The sequence below is a fragment of the Parasteatoda tepidariorum genome, chromosome 3, assembly GCF_982258835.1.
Source record: "Parasteatoda tepidariorum strain Cologne lab strain chromosome 3, Ptep-v5.0, whole genome shotgun sequence".
Lineage (NCBI taxonomy): Eukaryota > Metazoa > Arthropoda > Arachnida > Araneae > Theridiidae > Parasteatoda > Parasteatoda tepidariorum.
This window is the reverse complement of record NC_141757.1, coordinates 60,464,748-60,473,217: the sequence shown is the minus strand read 5'-3', so window position 1 is coordinate 60,473,217 and position 8,470 is coordinate 60,464,748. Positions and strand designations below refer to the sequence as shown.

The following is an 8,470-nucleotide window of genomic DNA, read 5'->3' as shown; positions in this document are numbered from 1 at the left end:
GTTTAATAAATTTTCAATGTCTAGTAGAAATACAAATTTGAAATTAAGGTCACTTAATCGTGTAGGTACATATTTCTTGTTGCAGGCGATCAAGAACGCTTTTCGTAAAGCGAGAAATTTCCCTTTCTGTGGAAAAAACAACATCTTTAGCCAATTCTCCGAGCATTTTGCGGCGTCTTCTTACACATATTGTTGCATCAATATCCCATTTTTCACAAAGAGACTTCGCTTTTTTTATTGCCTCTTCACAGAGCTTGTCTCGAATTTCGGGTATTTCAGTCGCTAATGATTCAAGATCATTGAACCCTTCTCTAAAATTCATTCTAGGATCTTGTAATCACGATCAGTCCTCCTTAAGATTTCATATTAGAAATGAACTAAAGTTATGAAACTAAAAGTTAGTATATTTTGAAACAGAATTGTAGCTTCACTTCTGGTGTCACTTGTAGTGGTAGTGTCCTCTGCTAATTTTTCAAATAGTACTATTATATTCTCTAGCCCATTGATAACGCTAACAGCTTGTATTTTGCAGTTTTTGTTAAAGCATTTTTTAATAATTCCCATTGTAACGTTGAACGTGAGAAAAACAGATGTTTGTTTTCTGTGGTCTGCAGTTTGTTAAAGAATTTTCATCGGAATTAATTATTCTATAATTGTATTTTTGATCGAGGCTGCATCTTTAGCATGTATTTCAATAACCCCCCCATCCAAAAAAAAAAGATTTTTTGAAGGAAAGTTTTTTATTGATAAAATCAACATCTACATACCTAACGACTTGGGACATTTGCTCTCGATGAGAGATATCAGGAGTTGAATAAAACTAAAGTCCATAATATTTATTTCTTTTGATATCGTTTATTAGTTGATTTCGAACTGTAGATGCCAGAAGATGAATGAATTCATTTTGGATCTGTGTTGACAAATATGAGACAGTTTTTGGAGTTTCTGTGGCATGTTAAAGATGATTTGCTAGTAGCGGATCAAACTGAGCTACAAGTTTAAGTAAAGATAATAGGTTTCCAACTTGAAGTGCTAGTTTTTTAACATGACTTCATTATTTGTTTCATTACTTACCAAGAATGCCTTGAATGCGCGAAATAACTTAACCCAAGTAGCACATAACATTAGATAATATCAGAAAAGCGGCAAAATCTAACGTTATATTACACAACTTGTAATATTAGAAAGATATAAAAGGTCGCTGTTTGCTCAGCCTTTTATAATGTTAGATTCAATGCAAACTAATATTATCTAGCGTTCGCCATAATATTCTTTTGCGTTAGTTTTGATGCTATATAATATTAGATTTTGTATTTTCTGATATTATTCTGCTTTTTATTTTTTTGGAGTAAGCAAGAGAAAATATGGATGGTAGTAGAATAATTCGACGATACAATTTTACTTAATTTTCTGTATTGTTGTGAAGCAGTAAAACATAGAACAGTAGTTTTATGTCATTCCATGCATTATTTACTTAGCAATACAGAAATACTAAATAAAATTATATTAGCGAATTCTGCTACCTTACATTTTTCTCCTCCTTACTCCAAAGTATATCTTATGTTCAGCTGATTTTTTCGAATATTTAAATTAGGAAATATTTTATTGCAACTTTTATTGATATTTTTTTCTTTTATTCATACAATGAGTTTTCTGACAAATTTTATATCATTAATAATTTTCAAGTCTTTAATTTTAAAATGTACTCTTAATTTTCTTTTTAAGAAAACTGGGTTTATTTTATTAAAATCTTAGTTTAATTAGTAAGTTTGTAATATATATATTTTTTAAATGGTTTCACAATTATCATTCATTATTTATATTCTGAAATTGTATAATAAAAACCACACTATATAATTATAAAGTTATATATTTACATTTGAACTGAGTGGAAATTTAAACTTAAAATTTTTTCCCCTTACAATTGTTCAATTTTTAAGTGGACATTTCTTGTAATAATTGGCACAATAAAGAAAAAAATTTAAAAATATTCAAATTACTTACTTCAACAAATTTACACATATTTTTTCCCCTTCTTTTTTCACTGGAATTGCTAAATGGAGAAATACTTACGTAACTTTATTCTTTTAGTATTTGAAATTTTAATTAGCAAAACACCTAAAAACAAAACTCAAACGCAAGGTAGAAATTTTTCCAGGGAATGAAACCAGGAAAGCAACTAATATCACGAAAATTGCTAATATTTTTTTTTAATAATGTTAGAATAACTTCAGGAATTTTCATCAATTCGATAATTATTTAATGGTGTTATGTTCTATTAAACTAACAATCTTTGCAAAAAATTAACATAACATTTTAATTTCAAAACTGTCAGTAAATAATCATGTTATCTAAATTAAATTTGCACAAACATATAATTGCATACAAGAATGAGACGAAAAAATAATAAATTTTTTTACATTATCTTTTAAAAGTTGCCTTTAGTATTAGTGATCAAAATCGTTTTTCTCTGATTATATAGTATGCGTTATGAAGAATTAGCCTTAAAAAAACATATATTATGCATTTAAAAAAGTTGCTTTTGCAAAGAATTTTATGTATAAAAATTTAAACAAGATTCTTTTTTAAGTTGATTTAAATTTTTTGTTTTTACAATAATGTAAATAAATGTTCTGCTAAATTTTAAATATTAAGCCTAAGAAATTTTTACTATTATCATTATTTTACAATTACATTAATTTAAATCTTTGCAAAAATCTATAAAATCATAAAAATCTATATACACTTCTTATCTCAAATTTGAACTGCAAAATTGAAGTTAATAAATACAATGCTAGTAGTATAATTGCTCATAAGTTAGAGTTAATGTTTAACAATGATGTTAAAATAAAATTGCTTCTGATATCTTCAAAATTTCTCGAATTTTCATAATACTTAAACATAACTATAATGACTAGAATAAATTACACAATGCTGTAGTTAAGAATAAAAAAATAAATCAAATCAAATCATGACAAACATTTCACTACTTAATTATTTTATTTTAAAACAAAACACAATATAAATATAACTTCACTAAACTATGAAAGCAATACATTCTTACCATCATTGTTTAATATAAGCTTATCAATATTCTTTTGTTAAAATATAAGTTAAGAACACGTATTTGTAATTAAATAAAATAAATTTTTTTTCTAAAAGCAACAGTAGGACCATGTGTTATCATTTTAATTATTATTATTTTTAAATTAAAAAAAATTTCAAAACTTTAGAGTCATTTCATACAGTTTAAAGTTTGTCTTCAATCCAATTTTTTGTTTTTGTGCTACTGAACTATATTTCAGAGCAATAAACTGAAAATCTTTGCATATCCTACAAACGAATCGCACAGGGATGCACCTTTCTTCAAACTTTCAGCTCCAGCAGATTTAAAGAGAGCCTCTAGTCGTTTTGTTTTCTGTCAGGGTCGAACCTAGTTTTCTACCAGAAATTAATTTCCATTTGCATTGTACAGCACCCAAGCTCAAAAATGAATGGCTCCTTCCTGGTAGATAAGCTTGTTTATCCAGCAGACGAAGCTAAAATTATAAGAGAAAAAAGTTAACTTTACATTGAAAACACTAAACTTAACCTCTATATTACTTTATATTGAAAACATTAAATTAGTTAAAGTAAATTTAAAACTATTAAGCATTGAATATTTCTTTAAAACTTATATCATTTTATTTGAAAATGTTTACAATTTAATGGGTAGATTTCCGTAACAATACCTGCACCAAAAAATCTCAGTATCACCAAGCAAGAATAGAAAATTATTTCACTTATAACGGCCTTCAAATAATAATTTTATTTTTTCTTAATTATTATTTTTTTTAAAAAGAAGAAATTATAGGTCAAAACGCTTAAGCTCTTTTCAATTGAAGTGAATATTCAAGTATACATACAGATACAAAAATATATCAAATTCAATACTTTTTAATTTTTTTTAAAGATTAAGTACAATGACACTTAACTGTTAAAATATTTTTGTACATTATATAAGCTCATAGAGCCAATAGGAAATGTTCACATTTTTTTTAAGAACTTCATAAATAAAAATTTTAACACCTTTTAAGCACTGTTCTTCATTTAACGTTAACATACTTTGAATAGACCATATTGTTGCTTATTTTTTAACTATTTGCTATCATTTATAAATTAATATAATTAATCATATATCAAAAACATCTGTCTAATTCATGAAATGAAAATAAAGATATTTAACTCACCATTTTATAATATATTAAACAGGAAATTCAAAAAATGTAACAACAGTGTTCAACTTGTGAATAAAATTTCAAACATTCTAAAATGCAATGGTTTTAACTAAAAAGTAATTGATTAATTAATAATTATTTAAACATGGCAAACTTGTCTACAAAAAATTTATTTTTATCTTTATCGTTGCAATGAAAAAAAATTCAAACTGCAAAACTCTTTTGTGACAAGCCAACAAAAGAAGTGGCGAAAAGTGTTAAATAAACAATTGCTAATTTTTTCCATTGCTTATTTTAAAATTTGATTAATGTAAAAGAACATCAATGTAAAAAGATACTATGAGAATATAAAATCATCAATTCATGGATGAAAAAATCATATAGAAGGAGAATTCTCCAACAATTCACATATTTCAAAGTTGTAAATATATATTAAATATAGTTCGCCCCTTCCCCCAAATATTTTGACATAGCATTCTTTAAAAGTCAGTATGCATACCTAACATTTGTCAAATATCTTTTTTCTTATAAATAGTTTAACAAATTTTTACAGCATTAGATTATTTCTAATAGGAATTTATTTAAAAAATACAATTTAATCAAAGCTCTACATTCACCATAATCACCATTTTGAATAGACCATATTATTGTTTATTTTTTAATCATTTACAAATTAATATAAATAATGATGCATCAAAAACATTCAAATAAAAATCAGTCTATATTTAAATAAAAATGTTTAATTCATTGTTGTACAATATTTCAAACATGAAATTTTAATTAAAATTTCTTGAAGATGAAGAGCTATATCTGAAATTGTAAAGGAAAATTAAATTTACAATGGAAAAACCAAATTTAAAATTCTTAAACAATGAATATTTATTTTAAACTTAAATTATGCAATTTGAAAATGTTTTTAAAAATTTTTAATATCTTTTACAATGAAATTCAATGAGTAAATTGCAGTATCAATACTTGCATCAAAAAATCTTGGTAGAGCCACACGAAAAGCAGAAAGTAACATAGTGGGAAGGAGATTAACAAAAGAGTTTAGCTCATAAACACTCTCAAGCAAACTATCATATGTTTTTTTAAAAAAAAAAAAAATTTAAACTACAAAACTCTTTAACCCCTTTTATTAGACCTGAAAATAAATACTCACTATGTGGCAAGCTATCAACAAAAAAAGTGTGAAATAAACAATTGCTTACTTTCGTCCATTGCTTATTTTAAAAATACTAGATTTTCTTGAAGATGAAAAGCTATATATACTGAAATTTAAAAAGAAAAGAAATTAGATTTTGAAATGAAAAAAAAAAAAAAAAAAAAACACATTTAAAACTATTTAACATTGAATATTTATTTGAAACTTTAATTATTTAATTTGAAAATGATTTTAAGAAATTGAAATATCCTTTACAATGAAATTAAATGATAAATTTCGGTATCGATACCAGCGTAAAAAAAATTTCGTTAGTGTCACACAAAAAATAACACAGAGGGAAGAAGATCAACTAAAAGAATTTAGCTCATAAGCACTCCCAAGTAAACTCTCAGATATTTAAAAATAAAATCAAATTGCAAAACCTTTTAACTTCTTTTATTATACCAGAAAATAACTACTCGCTATGTGGCAAATCAACAAAAAGAGTGCCGAAAAATATTAAATAAACAAATGCTTATTTTAAAATTCGTATAAGTACATCAATATAAAAAGATACAATAAGAATTCAAATTCATCAATTTATGGTTGAATAAACCATTTCGGAGAATTCTTTAACAATTCACATATTTCAAAGTTGTAATATATATATTGTCCCTCCCCCCAAATATATTTACATTACATTTAAAAGTCAGTATGCATAACACTTATTTTTTTATTGCTTAATTAAATTTTTAGTCTCAGATTATATGTAATAGAAATTTATTTAAAAACTTTATTAAACAATAATTATTTATTAGACTAATTATCATAATAATTATTTAATAAATATTTATTAAACTAAAAGAAACATTACAGAATAGGACAAACTCGAAAGGTACAACCCCAGGCATACATACTTTTGTTTAAAAAAGTTACAAGTTTAAAATCTATTTGGTGATTGCACTTGGCGGGACAGATCACGATACTGAAATATCCCCAAGAAATTTAAATAAAAATGTTTAATTCTTTGTTTTACAATATTTTAGACATGAAATTTTAATACAGTAACAATATTGTTTGTATTGAACGTTAAACATTCTAGAATGTAATGGTTTAAACTGAGCTAAAAGTAGCAGATCATTAATTTTCTAATTGTTTTAACTTGGCTAATTTGTTTACAGACAATTATTTTTATCTTTTCCACTGTTGCAGAAAAACTTTGTTACAGTCGAATTACTTAGCAAACGTTCTTTTACAAGCATATTTTGAACTAATTACATTACTTATTATTTATAGCTAAACAATAACTTAACACAGAAGTCAACTACTATGTGCGAACAATAATGATCACAATTCATAATATAAACTGACTTTATTTGATACATGATATTTAACTAAAGCAAAAACATTACTTACAATACTTCTTTAACGTTTCATGTAACTATCATTGAAATGTATAAAGTTTTCAAATAATTACTAAATTATAAATACCTTATGTAATTGAAAAGAAAGCAGCTAAGTTCTAACAATGGCGCCGTAAACAAACGAACAGAAGAAGCCAACGAGGAAGAAGGGGGACAAGATTCAACAGTTGAAAAAGTTTTTTGAGTTCAATCGTTCGCAAACTACTACTAATATTATTTTTCGCTTTCTTTGCATTGGCTAAAAATGACATTTTAAGTAATATTTAATTTATTGTTTTCTTTCATAAATAAATGTTTATTTATTAATAATATGGGATAACCTTTCGCAAAAATGTGACGCTGCACCAAAAGTAATGAAATAGATGATTATTTTGAAAGTTCGAATGTTAGATCGAATACTATTTAATAGGAATAGGATTCAAGAGCGTTGCGTTTTCTAGCAGGGCAGTATTATATTGCATCTTTCTAATATTAGATCATATCTTTTTGCTACCTGGGAAACGTTAATATTTCGAGTATTTCCCTAATTTGTTGCAGACTTCCACAACCTGTCGTAAGTATCAAAGATACGTACAGTCATGGAAAAAAGTATCCGGAAGGTAACAAATAAGGAATCATTTATTTTTTTAATATAGCTATTTCTCAGGCACACAACAAATACGGCGTTTGCGTCCTTTCCTAGAAACGGCAAAACGCTGTATTTGTAGTGTGTCTCCTTTCGATCCTTTAGTTGTTATTTTCCGGCTACTTTTTTCCGTGTACATATAAGTACATTAGAGTGTTATTGTTATAGTTTTAACAAGACAAGCGTAAGCTACATTACGTTTATGGAAATAAAAATAAATATTGTTCTGAAAGAAAGAATGTTTGTACTTTGTAAACTTCAAATATTTTTTATAACATATTGTTTCATCAGACAAATCAAGAAAGGAGATAATTTCTGTAACCACACAGCGTTGATGCCATAAGCAAGTGCTTGTCGGACACAGATCGAGTCAGCCCTGCCAATAGACAAGACGTGCCATTTCTATTATGAATATATTATTACACTTTGAATTAGACTATTAGTGTTCCTTTTTATTTATGAATTAACATTTATTATATTACACTGGCACTAAAATTAAAATATATTTTCCAGAAACCAATTATAATAAAAATTATCCAGCAATTTTTTGTTTTGCGGACCATTTGGCGCCCCTTTGTGAGTAGCGCCCGGGGCATGATGACCCCCCTTGCCCACCCCTCACTACGCCACTGATTGTGGTCGCATACAAGACTTGGCTGGAGGTACGTACTTTTGAACTAATTGTTCAATTGTCGTTAATTATTTTAAAGAAGAAAAACAATGAAGCTAATGACAATTAATATTTTAATAAATACATGATTAGTCGTATGCCACTTTTAATTAGATTAAATCTTGACACTGAATCCTACATTAGCTAAAAGTAACTCTGAGATATACAGTCAAAAAAGTCTGCGTACATTGACAAAAGTAATATCAAACTCGAATTTAAAGGGCAAAAAAAACGGTTTTTTAAAATTTTATTATTTTAAATCCTTAACGTCAGTTAGTAACTTTAAAATTATTTGACACAAATATTTTCATGCCCAATAATTTATGCACACTAATTTTTAAAAGATAATTGGACAAAAATCAAGGCCAATAAAGTTTGCGTACAAGCCAG

General features: G+C 26.2%; 1 long non-coding RNA gene across 1 annotated transcript; it reads right to left on the bottom strand.

Moving 5' to 3' along the window:
- Nucleotides 1–2,981: 2,981 nt before the first annotated feature.
- Nucleotides 2,982–7,153, bottom strand: LOC147813836 (uncharacterized). Its single transcript, XR_015432574.1, has 3 exons — nt 6,853–7,153; nt 5,429–5,488; nt 2,982–3,539 (listed from the first exon to the last, which is right to left on the bottom strand). It is a non-coding gene; the product is annotated as an uncharacterized LOC147813836 (long non-coding RNA).
- Between the last annotated feature and the right edge of the window lie 1,317 nt (nt 7,154–8,470).